The sequence below is a fragment of the Geotrypetes seraphini genome, chromosome 1 (assembly GCF_902459505.1).
Source record: "Geotrypetes seraphini chromosome 1, aGeoSer1.1, whole genome shotgun sequence".
Lineage (NCBI taxonomy): Eukaryota > Metazoa > Chordata > Amphibia > Gymnophiona > Dermophiidae > Geotrypetes > Geotrypetes seraphini.
Genome location: NC_047084.1, coordinates 356957208 through 356971971, shown reverse-complemented (window position 1 = coordinate 356971971; position 14764 = coordinate 356957208).

The following is a 14764-nucleotide window of genomic DNA, read 5'->3' as shown; positions in this document are numbered from 1 at the left end:
AGCATAGGCATGGGGGTTCACTCAGCTTCAGAGCAGGGGTGGAAGATGCTGATGCTCTAGAGAAAGGAGAGGAGGGAAGGCCTGATGAGTCTATCACCGATGCTGGGGTAAAGAAGCTGTGGGATTGTCAACTACTTCATCAACAGTTTCACTGGAGGGAATTTGGTTGGTGTTCCCTTACTTGTTCAAGCTGCACTCACTCCATCTGCCTTCAGCGGCTTGTTTAGGGGACGCGCAGGCAGTGATTCATAAGCTGCACATGGCTGACCCAGAAGTCTTCCCTCCGACGTCAGCTCGGCATCCATCATCTTCCCTTCCCTCCTCCAGTGGTCTGGCATCTCTCTCCTCTCCTTCCCTTCCCTCTCCCACACCCCCATGGTCTGACATTTCACTCTCTCCTCTCCCTTCCCCACCCCCACTTCCATCAGCATCTGCCTCCTTTCTTTCCCTCCAAGCCAATTCCTTCCCCCTTATGTCTCTCTTCCCTTTCCTTGCACACTAGTTCCATCAGCATCTGCCCCCTTTCTCTCCCTCCACCACCCTTCCATACCACACTGCCCCACCACCTTTCCATACCATACTTCCCACCACCCTTCCATAGCACCCTGCCCCTTTCTCTCACTCCACTACCCTTTCATACCATCCATACCACCACCCTTCCATACCACACTGCCCCACCACCTTTCCATACCATACTTCCCACCACCCTTCCATAGCACCCTGCCCCTTTCTCTCCCTCCACCACCCTTCCATGCTCCTTTTTTTCTCCCCCTCCAAACATTGCAGCTGCCGGCTCTGTCCTTTGAGCTCCTTTGCAAAAGGCAGCACGAAAGCAGAATTAGAACAGCTGACAGCAATGCCTCCCCCTGCATCAACGGCAATGCCCCCCCCCGTATCAACTGTAATGCAGCCAGATCTATTACAGGAAGGTCCCGCGATGACTGCATCTGCCGGTCCATCCCCCTCCGACATCACTTCTTCCAGAGCAAGTAAGTGACGTCAGAGGGGATTGGACTGGCAGACGCAGTCATCGCGGGACCTTCCTGTAACAGAGCCAGCCGCATTGCCGTCGATGGGGAGGGGGGGCCTGTTAACGTTGATGCCAGGAGGGGGCCGTTGCCTTTGATGCCGGGGGGGAGGGCTGTTGCTGTTTAAAAAAAATGGAAAGGTGAGTTGTCCTCCTTCAGTGGGCCCCCCTCACAGTTTCTGGCCCTAGGCACGTGCCTACTGGGCCTATTCATTAATTTGGCCCTGCCTGGAACCTCAAATCTCCAACCTCAGGAGGAAAACCTCCTTCACTATGAGGCAACTAAGCCTCATTAGACTGTACTTCCATTAACAACACTTTGCCTTGCTCATACAGATGCTGATCCTGTCACAGCTAGTCTACTGTAACTCCATCTACGTGGGTATCAACATCACTGTTATCCACAAACTGCAGCTCATACAAAACACGGCAATAAGACTCATATTCAGACTGAAAAAATATGACTCAATCTCTAACTACCTCAATCAACTACACATACTCAACGGAAGCTCTCCACAGCATGGTCCATTTCACCCAGAAATCTCAACAGATAGCAGTTGACCCTCCACACAGCAAACAACTTCAAGTATAAACACGTATTGCACTCGATGTTCACATTCTCTGGTGTGAAAGCATGGAATGATCTCCCAACAATCATCAGATCTGAGTCAAACTGCTCCATGTTTCACAAGAAACTAAAGACCTTTCTTTTCAACTCCATAAACTCTACCACTAGTTAATGACTGTAACAAACTGTATCTACCTCATGGCATCTCTTATCAAATTATATTTGTTCACTTAAAGTATGAAACCCTACCTTATATGTTCAGTTAATGTACTTCACGCAGCACCTCAGTGCTGTACTAATTACTTCTTTAAATGCAAGACATGACTGTCCCTACTTCAAGAATTCCCAGTCTTGTAACATACCTCTATAGCATCTTTGTACTGTAATGTATCTCTAAACATCCTTTGCACTGTACTAAATTGTTCTCTAAAACCTGTACTGTAAGTCGCCTTGAACCTTTGTAGGCACAGCTCAACTCATAAATCCCAGATTAGATTAGATGCCTCCCAGTGCCTACTTTTTTAAAATGAGTTTTTAATCAGTTTTACATGAGCCCCATAGTCAGGTACTTGGTTATTTGCACAGCTTAGAAATGTTTTAAATGCCCTTATATTTTCATGCTATCATAATATAAAAGGGGGAGAGTTAGGGGAGGGATAGGGGAAGGGATTTTGCAGTCTTATAAATGTAAAATTTAAAGTATTAAGGGTAAGGAAGGATGTTGTATATTGTAAATTAAGGGAAAAATGTTTTACACAAGAAAGTTATAAAAAGATAAAGTATTTGTTGAATTTAAGGTGTCATAAGAATAAATATCTTAATGGAGCTTAAATTATTTTCATTAAATGTTAATGGCCTCAACCATCCAATAAAAAGGAAGAAAATTATTTTGTTTTTAAAACAACAAAATATAGATATATGCTATATCCAGGAAACTCATCTATCAGGCATAGAGTCCAAAAAGCTAGAAGGAGGTTGGGTAAAACACTGCTTTTTTGCCCCTGCTGTTATGAAAAAAAGCAGGTGTAGCAATATTAGTGAGTAACAAATGTAATTCTACATTTAAGTTGATTGTCGCTGATCCTGCAGGAAGATGCTTACATGTAGACATGAGCATGGGAAATACTACCCTGGCGCTATTCAATGTATATGCACCTAATTCGAACCAGATTGAATTTTTTAAATCTCTACAACAATTGTTGTTACCACTGGCTGCTTCTAAATTAGTTGTGGCAGGGGATTTTAATGCTGTTATGGATCCTTTTATGGACAAAAAACCTAGCAGAATTATGAAATCATTAGGATTAGATAATTTGGTACAAAATTGTGATTTGAAAGATATATGGCGAATATTTCATTTTAATGATCGGAAATTTTCGTTTTGCTCCCATGTTCACAAATCATTTTCAAGAATAGACTACATATTTGCTTCAAATGCATTAATTCAGCAAGTAACACAAGCCTCCATTGATCCAATTATTTTATCTGATCATGGTGGAGTGTGGATTAAAATTAAAATAATGGACCAAGATGATAGTAGACCTGTATGGAGATTTGATAATACATTGCTGGCAGAACCAAGTTTTATAGAGGAAATACAATTGAAAATAAATTATTATTTTCAAATTAATAATGTGGAAAATATCTCAATAGAAACGTTATGGGATGCTTTTAAGGCAACCATGAGAGGTCAAATTATTTCTTTTTCGGCATACTTTAAAAAACAAATTAAAAAACAATTTTATAGTTTGGAACAAGATATAAAGATATTAGAATCAAAACTGATTGACAAATGGGAATACTCTACATTACAAAATCTATTGAAAGCTAAAGGGAAATATAATGAGATCTCTTCTAAAATGATAAGGAAAGATTTATTTTCTCAACAGGCATTGTATTATGCAAATTCAAATAAGGCGGGAAGATTACTGGCAAATTATTTAAAAGCAAACGGAAAACAAAAGTAGTGATGATAAAAAATGAAAAAGGAAATGCTTTTTCACAAATTGGTCCTATTTTGAAACAATTTTTAAAATTTTATAAAGATCTGTATTCTTCTGAGCCTTATTTAGATAAAGAAAAGGATAGATTGGAATTTTTTAAAATTAATCAAGGGGCCGAAGATTCCTGAGCATATTAAAGAAAGCTTAGAAAAACCAATATCAATAAAAGAATTGCAAGCAGCATTGAAGTCCCTTAGAGTTAGATCCGCTCCTGGTGGGGATGGTTTTACAGTAGAGTTCTATAAATCATTCCAAATTACCCTATTACCATATTTGTTAAATTTATTTCAGACTCAACTATCTAAAGGTTATATTACAGGTACCATGGCAGAATCATTAACCATAGTTTTGCCAAAGCCAAATAAAGATCCCACTCTGGTTTCAAACTACAGGCCTATTTCTTTAATTAATATTGATGGAAAACTTTTAGCTAAAACATTGGCGATACGTTTGGCTAAAGCTTTCCCTTTTATTATTGGAATGCACCAATCAGGATTTGTTGCTCAAAGACATTCTTCTAACAACACTAGGCTGACCTTGCATATGTTGAATTTATTAAAAGCCTTAGATGATCTAGCTTTTTCTGTATCCTTGGATGCAGAGAAGGCCTTTGATCGAGTTGAATGGACCTTCATGTATCAAGCGTTGGAATGGTTTGGTATTGGTTCAGGATTTATACAAATGGTTCAAACATTGATAGCTCCCCTGTTGCTAAATTGTACATTAATAATAATTTTTCAGAAGGTTTTAGATTGCAGAGGGGAGTTAAACAAGGCTGTCCCTTATCTCCTTTGCTTTTTGATATTGTATTGGAACCCTTGTTATTAGTGATTCAGCAAGAGAAGGAGATATAGGGTATTCCTTCTAGAGATCGTGAATATAAGGTCTCTGCTTATGCGGATGATATTTTGCTCTATTTGAAAAATGCTGAGACAACCATTCCTTGCTTACTTGAACTGACTGAAAAATTTGGAAAATTTTCAGGTTATAAAATAAATTGGAGTAAATCAGAGATTCTTCCACTTACACTGTACAAAAGGTTTATTTCATTCATTTCCCTTTCTTTGGAAAGAGGATGGAATAAAATATTTAGGCATTTGGATTAAAAATACGCTAGAAGGAACAATGAAAATAAATGAAAAATCTTTATTACAGAAGGTAACAGAAATTTGTGAGCAATGGAATCCTTTACATCTTTCGTGGTGGGGGAGAGTCCAAACTATTAAAATGGTGATTTTGCCTATGGTTTGTTATCAGATGGGTATGTTGCTGGTTTATTTTCAAGGGTCCTTTTATAAAAAATTAAATAGCATTCTTATAAAATTTATTTGGCTGGGTAAAACTCCTAGAGTTGCTTTGGTATCTTTACAAAGGCCAATTTCAGAGGGAGGGGTAAATTTTCCCAATTTTTATAGGTATCATCAATCCTATATTTTGTGCCAGGGTATGTATTGGGTCCTCCCGGAGCTCATGGGAAAACTCCCAGATTGGATGTGGTTAGAATGGCAACTCATGTCTTCATTACGCCTTTGCCATGTGCTCAGTATCAAAATGCCTAGGTACAGTAAAGATAATAGAATATTAGCTGATACATGGAAAACATTGCGTTATGTAAGTAATTTAACAACTATTCCAATTTATAAATCTACAAATCAGTCTTTATGGCTAAACTCCAAGATTCAAATAGGCGGAGAAAAGATCGCCTGGAAGCATTGGATGAAAGCAGGAATACGTTTATTGGATGATGTTATCTCTAATGGTAAACTGCTTGAGTTTTCACAGTTGCAACATAAATATGGCCTCAATAAATCAGAAAGTTTTAGATGGTTGCAATTGAAGCAGGCCATTCAGGCAGGGTTCCCTGAATGGAAAATCCTTAATGATCAATATAGTATGAAGTTCCTGGTGACCCAGGCGGACTTCCTGGGTCACCAGGCTGCCCAGTGGTATAAATTGTTAACTGGACTTATTAAAAAGAAACCAAACACTGGTCTGAGAGACATTTGGAGCATAGAGATCAAACATCAAATTTCTGTATCTAAATGGACACAAATTTGAACTTGGAGGATGAGATGTACAATGTCAGCATCTATGAGACAAACATGTTTTTTTCTGTTACATAGAGCATTATGAACCCCTGTTCGGTTACAAAAATTAGATAGCTCTAAGTCTAATAAATGTTGGCACTGTCATCTTGAAGCAGGGACTTTAGATAAGAATATAAGAACATAAGCAGTGCCTCCGCCGGGTCAGACCATAGGTCCATCCTGCCCAGCAGTCCGCTCCCGCGGCGGCCCAAACAGGTCACGACCCGTCTGAATCACCAGAAGGGGCTCCCTTGCCACCTTGGTTCCTCATTGAAGTCATGTCTTCCTATCGAAGTCCTAACCCCCCGGTCTTGCACATGCACGACCTGGTTGGGTTTCTATACTTATTACCTGGTTAGCTTTCTATACTTGTGTTACATCCCAGCTCCTCCCTCAGTATCCCACAATCCCTTTATCCCTCAGGAATCCGTCCAATCCCTGTTTGAATCCCTATACCGTACTCTGCCTGATCACTTCTTCTGGTAGCGCATTCCAAGTGTCCACGACCCTTTGGGTGAAAAAAACTTCCTTGCATTTGTTTTGAACCTATCTCCCTTCAGTTTCTCAGAATGCCCCCTCGTACTTGTTGTCCCCTTCAGTCTGAAGAATCTGTCCCTATCCACCCTCTCTATGCCCCTCATGATCTTGAAGGTCTCTATCATATCTCCCCTGAGCCTCCTTTTCTCCAGAGAGAAGAGTCCCAGCCTATCCAACCTCTCGGCGTATGGGCAGTGTTCCAGCCCTCTTACCATTTCGTTGCTCTCCTTTGGACTCTCTCAAGTACCGCCATGTCCTTCTTGAGGTGCGGCGACCAATACTGAACGCAGTATTCCAGATGTGGACGCACCATCGCTCGATACAATGGCATGATGACTTCCCGCGTTCTGGTTGTTATGCCCCTCTTTATGATGCCCAGCATCCTGTTGATTTTTTTTGAGGCTGCTGCGCACTGTGCAGATGGCTTCAGTGATGCATCCACCAGCACACCCAAGTCTCTCTCAAGTCTGCTGTCTCCCAACAATACCCCCCCCAATTTGTAGTTGAACAACGGGTTCTTTTTCCCTATATGCATGACCTTGCATTTTTCCACGTTAAAGCGCATTTGCCATTTGTTTGCCCAGTCTTCCAGCTTTTCCAGGTCCCTTCGTAGGTCCTCACACTCCTCCCTGGTCCTAACTCTGCCGCACAATTTGGTATCGTCTGCAAATTTTATAACCTCGCACTTTGCCTCCTTTTCCAGGTCATTGATAAATATGTTAAAGAGTAACGGCCCCAGCACCGATCCCTGTGGCACACCGCTTGTGACTCCCCGCCAGTCAGAATATTGACCCTTTACTCCGACCCTCTGCAGTCTACCCAACAACCAGTGTTTGATCCATCTGTGCACATCCCCTCCCACCCCGTGGTTCCACAGCTTCCTAAGCAGCCTTTCATGTGGCACCTTATCGAAAGCCTTTTGAAAATCGAGGTAAATGATGTCTATGGGTTTCCCATTGTCCACCCGACTGCTTATTCCCTCAAAGAAGTACAGAAGGTTCGTTAGGCACGACCTTCCCTTACAGACTCCGTGCTGGCTTGTTCTCAGTAGGCCATTCCTCTCGATGTGCTCGCAAATGCCGTCCTTGATCATAGCTTCCACCATCTTCCCTATAATTGAAGTCAGGCTCACCGGCCTGTAGTTCCCGGGGTCACCCCTCGATCCCTTCTTGAAGATAGGTGTGACATTTGCCAATTTCCAGTCCTCTGGTACCTCACCAGTTTTCAAGGATAGGTTGCAAACATGCTGTTATTCTATTGTCCATATGTTATAGCTTTTTGGAAATCAATTTGGGTCCAAATTAATTGTTTATTAGATAATCCAGTGGCATTGTCATATGATACTGTGCTGTTTGGTATGGCAATGAGAGCAAAAAGTCAGATTTCTTCAAATAATAACAAATTATTACTTATAATGACTGGTGTTGCCATTCAACAAATTACTTATAACTGGAAGAACTGGAGTAGACTAAATTATAATTTTTGGTGGAATTTTCTATGTCATATATATAAAATGGAAAGATTTATTGCAATACAGAAAGGGTGTTTTAAGAAATTTCAAGATGTGTGGGAACCATTAACAAAATATTGTACTGATTAGAGAACATTTTTTTCCCTTAAATTTACAAGTTCAATTGTGAGGGGGGGAGGGAGGGTAATTTATTATTACAAATTGTACAAGATATTTGATTAAATGATAAGAAAGGGTGGAAAGGGTGGGAGATAAGAGCATATCATTTGTACCATTGATGATAATTAAGTGATATATTTATTGTTAATTTGTTTGAATATATTGTCACACTTATTGTAAGTTTGAAAATGAATAAAGATAAAAAAAAAGAAATGTTGTAAATGTTTGGTGCATGACTTTCAGTTATTGATTAGCTTATCAAATAAATCATAACCTTTAAAAATTGCATTAGACATTTCTGACCACCAAATAATATACATACAGAAAAACGTGGATGTTGAAGTTACAGTAACTGAGCCCCACAACCGGACAAGCAAAGAACAGAGATCAAGCTTGGAAAAAGGGTGAAATGAATGAGCTTTTGGGAAGAAGTATAAAATCGTGCTCTTGGTGATATTCATGCTGATTTCTTATCTATTGCCCATGATGGGCCATGAAATGGAAGCAGAAGAGAATGTCATCTGGAATAAGGCTGTGATTTTAAAAGATAGACTAGCTATCTTACAATGGAAATGTTCTGCTTGACTGTTTAAATCAATATATTTAGTGCACGCCTCTGATACGAACATCCTCGAAATGGAATCAAAATGCTCTAACAAGCTGAACATTATTTTCTTATACATGACTTACTTCCTTTCAGGTACGTAAGTATTAGAGCTTAAAAGATGCTCATGAGAGTAGACTGTTCCTATAATTGGATTTCTTACAAGCTGATGTTATTTTTTTTACTTTGTCAGATTGTTCAATTCATTGAAATACATATGAAGGGCTAATCAGCTGTACAGTACGTCCATGTGGCATTCCACTCTGGTTTCATGGGTGCCTGGACCATCATTTCCATTCTTTCAATCAACACTTTTCTTAACCACCCAGATATCATTACCTCATGATTATCCCCCTCCCCTTTTTACAAAGCTGCAGTAGCGACTGCCGCGTGGCAAATGCTCCCTACGATCGTTGGAGCAATTACCATAGCAGCAGTCGTTACCGCAGCTTTGTAAAAGGAGCCCCTATTCCTTTTAGATCATGTCATTCTTTTCATGTGTGCCTTTCAGAAAGGCAGTAGTATTAAATTTTAAGGGACCCATTAGCTAACATTTGAGAAATGTTATTAACCATATGCTATTCTAAGAGATAGTGGAACCTTCTTATTTATTACAATATTATGTTAGATTTGTAGCATGATTCCACCCATACATTAAGGGCTCCTTTTACGAAGGCGCGTTAGGGCCTTAATGCGCAGAATAGCGCGCGCTAAATTGCCATGTGCGCTAGCCACTGCCACCTCCTTTTGAGCAGGCAGTAGATTTTCGGCTAGCGCGCACTATAGCGTGCATTAATCCAGTGCGTGTGCTAAAATGCTTAGTGCACCTTCGTAAAAGGAGCCCTAAAAGGTCCATATTCAAAATGATTAGCTTACCTTTGGAGTTATTGTCATTAATTATTTGGCTCATAATTCTGGACTGCCTGTCACATAAATGTTTGATCAGACATCTTGATACCCAGCAAAGATATGAATTAAGGAGAATGGTTGGGAGACATTCTAAGGAGCGGGGACAAAGTTATTCAAATAGTATCGATATTAGGCATTATTTGAATAACTACTAACTTAAATGAATAGTATTCTTTTAAGGACTACATATACAATGATCTAATTTAAGTGATAAATTAAGGAAAATCTATTTCAACTTAAGCAAATAAGTAATCTTAAATTTAAGCAGATTTTTACCTGCTGAATATCAGCCCATTTGGATCAAGTGACTACATATTTTAAAAAGATATACGATTTAGCATATTTATTAGTCTTTTGCTATCTGTAATAGCATAAAATAGCAGGTAATTCCAAAAGAGATACCTGAAAAAGGACCAACTTAAATGGACTGCCTGGTGTGGTTACAATGCTTCCAAATTTGATTTCAAAATTATAATTTTGGTTTTGTGAGTTCTTCTCCATTATTTTTTAGATTTTTGAAATCACATTTGAAATATGTCCACCACTGCAAATAAAAGAACTCATTATAGCTTCAGAAACAAATACATATCCAAGATATTTTAACAATTTCAGCTATCCACCAGTATCTCACAGATATGTACTCCTTTGCCCTCCAACCCAGCCAGCTGATTAACCGTTCCCCTTAACTGTATCCATGACATCCTGTTTGTCTGTCTTGCCTGTTTAGATTGTAAGCTCTTTCAAGCAGGTACTATTTTCTTACACTTTGTTACTGCACAGCACTGCGAGTGTCTGGTAGTGCTATAGAAATAATTAATAGTAGTAGTAGTAGTGTTAAAAGTTTCAGTCTTTGGAAAGCAGAACTGAGACTGTGATGTCATAATCCCTCATTCCACCAATGCCTAAGAGCCAACCTCATCAGTGATGTCACAATAGCTTGACTGTCCTGTACTCCCCACTGCCCAACAGCCAAGCCAGCTGATCAACTGTTCCCCTTAACTGTATCCATGACATCCTGTTTGTCTGTCTTGCCTGTTTAGATTGTAAGCTCTTTCGAGCAGGGACTGTTTTCTTACTCTTTGTGACTCTGTACAGCGCTGCGTGTGTCTGGTAGCGCTATAGAAATAACTAATAGTAGTAGTAGTATACAGGGTTGATATTCACTAATTGTTAATGGATAAAATGTTTGCTGTCAATATTTAGAACACTGGAAAACTAGCCCCCTGTTTTACTAAGGTGTGCTAACCGCTAAAGTGTCCATAGACTAACATGTCTCTGCCCTAATATTTAGCGCGCGCTAAAAAGCATAGCGCACCTTAGTAAAAGGAGCCCTAAGTTTTGGCCAGATATCTTTATATTCAGAATCAAGTTATTGGTTCAAATGCGACAGAGGTGGGTTTACACTTTAGCTAGCTAGTGGTAATGTTCAGTCAGTAATGTTATCCGGTTAAGTCAACCAGGGATATAGCAAATCTTATCTATCTGCATATCTTTATGCAGTTACATTCAGTGACACAGTTTTATCTGAATAAGTTACTAATTATTTGGTTAAAGTTAACTGGATAAGTTATCAAGGCAACTTTAACCAACTAGTTGCTGCTGAAACTTATCCTCACTATTCTTGAACACTGACATGATATTCATAGGGTACTTTCATGGGTAAAACAGTGCTTTTCCCAAGGAAATGAGCATTTAGGGCCAGATTCTGAAAAAAGTCAACGAACATTAGGTGCCGGTAGGCACCTAGATCACACCTACCAGTGCCTAACTTAAGTATTTTCATTGGTTTTAAGTGGTGTGATAATTGGTCATGCCATTAAAAACCAATTAAAAATGAATTTTTTTAAAAATCAGGCACCACTAGGCACCCTCTAGGACCAGCACAGAGGAGGGGCGGGTCCGCGGCGGAGGACAGCACAAGCAGCACAAGATCGCTGACATCGCGATCTTGCTGCAGGCTGCTTCGGTACTCTAAATGGTGCGGGGAGGCCAGAGGGGAAGAACCGGACGTCAGGGTGGGGGAGGGGGGCGAGCGGTCCTTCGGGGTGGGGCGGGCAGGCAGGCCTTCAGGGGGAGATGCAGGCCTTAAAGGGGGGGGACAAGCCTTCATGGGGGGAGACAGGCTTTCGGGGGGGGGGACAGGCAGGCAGGCCTTCAAGGGGGGACAGGCATTCGGGGGGGTGCAGGCCTTTGGGAGGGTACAGGCCTTCGTGGGGGTGCAGGCCTTCGGGGGGGTGCAGGCCTTCAAGGAGGGGGACAGGCCTCCAGTGGGAGATGCAGGCCTTAAAGGGGGGGACAAGCCTTCATGGGGGGAGACAGGCTTTCGGGGGGAACAGGCAGGCAGGCCTTCAAGGGGGACAGGCAGGCAGGCCTTTAAGAGGGGGACAGGCCTACAAGGGGGTGCAGGCCTTCAAGGGGGGGGTGGACAGGCCTTCAGGGGTAAGATGCAGACTTTTAAGGGGGGGACAGGCCTTTGGGGGGGGACCCTGGTGTAGAAGTACACGGAGGGAAGGGGGTGTTCAAGGAGACGTGCATATGCCAGACTTTGGGGGGGAAGAAATAATGGGTCTAAAAATAGAGGAGAGAGAGAGAGATGATGGACCATGGGATTTAGGGAGGGAAGGAACAGAAAGGGAGAGAAATTGGACACAAGGGATGGTGTGGAGGAGGGATAGAGATACTGGATAGGAGAGTAATTGGGAAAAGAAAGGGAGAGATGGTGGGCCCTGGGGTGGTGGAGAAGGAGGGAGAGATGCCGGGTGAAAGGGTAGTTAAGAAAAGGTGGATCTGTGGAGGGAGATGAAAAAAAGGAAATAAACCAGACTTCCTGGGGAGGGAAGGGAAATGGAAAAGGAAGACAGAGATGGCAGATGGATGGTTAGCATGAAGAAAGAAGGAGACCCTGGCAAGCAAGTTATCAGAAGACAACCAGAGCCTGGGACCAACAAGATTTGAAAAATAACCAGACAACAAAAGGTAGAAAAATTAATTTTATTTTCTGTTTTGTGATTACAATATGTCAGATTTGAAATGTGTATCCTGCCAGAGCTGGTGTTAGACCGCAAACGTGAGCTAGGATTTAACAGAGAGAGGAAAAGTCATTTTTGTTTCTTTATTTTATTTACACCACAGCGCCAGTGTGGTTAGGAGAAGCCAAAGGGGGTGAAAAAGCTATAAAACCCACTAGGATTTTTGAAAAAAATCACCCAACTGGGCAGGAAAATCGAATCGAAAAACCAATTAAATAGGCTGAATCGAAATTTTTCTTCCTGAATCGGGCAGTTTGCGCTACTGTCTCAGACTTTAGGACCAGGGATTGGGGAGAGATGGCATCCTCAGTACTTTATAATGCAAGTGAAATGAGGATTTGGTCAGACTTTTGAAGGGTCTGCAGAAGAAAAATATTGTATAGGCCGGGGACATGAGACAGCAGGAAATGGGAAATTTTCTTCCTTCTATTTTTGTGAATGGAAAGGCTGAGGATGTCAGAGAGTTCAGTTAAAATATGTGCTTTATAAAAAAATATAATAATGTGTTTTATAAAGTTTATAAGCATTGCTGGCCTACCCAGTGAGGTGTTCCTAGTGGTGGTGGTGGTGGTGGTGGTGGTGGTGGCAGTGTGTCAATGTGTTCTGGGTGGTCTGGGAAATTCTCCTGAGCAAACTCCGGTCCCATTTCCACCCCCCAGTTAGTCCACTCCACTCAACTGGTTCACACACTGAGTGGGTCTTTGGGTATTGTGCCTAGGTAATTGTTTTGGGATCTCTTCCATTGGTTTGTCAGTATCTCCTTGTGGTCCAAGGAAGGAAACTTTGTTAACCTTAGCATTGACTTTTGTAACAGTGCTGCTTGTGTGGCATTAGGCTATGTAGTGATCGAAAGAAAAAACCAGACCTTTGCACATTCTGCATCCAACTCAATCTGGTTTCAGAGCTAATCACAGCACAGAAACATTACTGGTATCTTTACTAGACATAGCCCGACAGCACCTCAGCAAAGGAAACAAGTTACTAATCATTCAACTCGACCTTTCAGCAGCATTTGACTTAGTAGATCATCCAATACTTCTCCAGATACTAGATGCCATAGGAATAACTGGTAAAGTTCACAACTGGTTCCAAGGATTCCTTCAAACAAGATCATATAGAGTTAAGTCAAAAGATCTTTTATCCGACCCCTGGACAAACCCCTGCGGAGTACCACAAGGATCCCCACTATCGCCCATACTATTCAACCTCTTCATAGCTTTCTTAGGCACTGCCCTAGACGCCCTAAATATAACTTCTTTCAGCTACGCAGATGACATAACCATCATTCTCCCATTTGACATCCAAGACCCCATCTCCAATGGACGCCTGAAAACAACACTGGAAACTGTAGAAAAATGGATGATGAACCATAAGCTGAAACTGAATGCGGAGAAAACCAAATTCCTACTTCTAGAGAAGGAACAAAAGCCATCACTAACAGAACTGGAAGTAAACGCAATCAAATATCCTATACAGAGCACTCTCAAAATTCTAGGAATACAATTAGACAGACGCTGCACTATGCAGACACAGATACACAAAGTCATACAGAAGACATTCTTCACCATGCGAAACCTAAGAAAAATAAGAAAGTTCTTTACCAAAGAACACTACAAGATCATTGTACAATCCCTCACACTCAGTACCTTGGATTACTGCAACAGCCTCTACCTACCATGCCCAAACAACATGATAAAACAACTACAGACCGTTCAGAACACAGCCATCAGACTCATCTACTGTCTCAGCAAATTTGAACACATCACCCCCGCCTATGTAGTCTCTCACTGGCTTCCGATAAAAGCAAGAACTCAATTCAAGTTCTATTGTCTACTATTTAAAGTAACCCGTGGAACTGCCCCCTGTTACCTAAACAACCGCCTATACCGCTACCACTCATCCAGATCAAGGAGAACTCAAAACCTATTCACCTTCCCCCCTCATAATGGTACCCAACGTAAGAAACTATACGACAGCCTTCTAGCGACACAAGCAGCGAAACTTGACCCCACCATCACCAAACTAATGATCAACACAACAGACATCAAAGTGTTTTGAAAAGAAATCAAAACATTTCTATTCAAAAAACACGTCCCTACTAACTAATCTCCTCCCCTTTCGCACAAGCTCTCCCTCTCTTGAATAACACATTAGTCAACTCCTAGAACCTTTCCTCCAAAAATATTCTGATTCCTAAATAAGCATCTACCTCAATATCCAACAAACTTCTTACGTCATTGTTAGGTAACTTCTCGTCTGTAACCCGTATATACTGATATTCTCCACTGTATCCTGTTATCATTTGATTCTCTGCTATGTAATTCTTATAATTGAATCCTCTACCACACCATGTAAAGTACATGAATCACT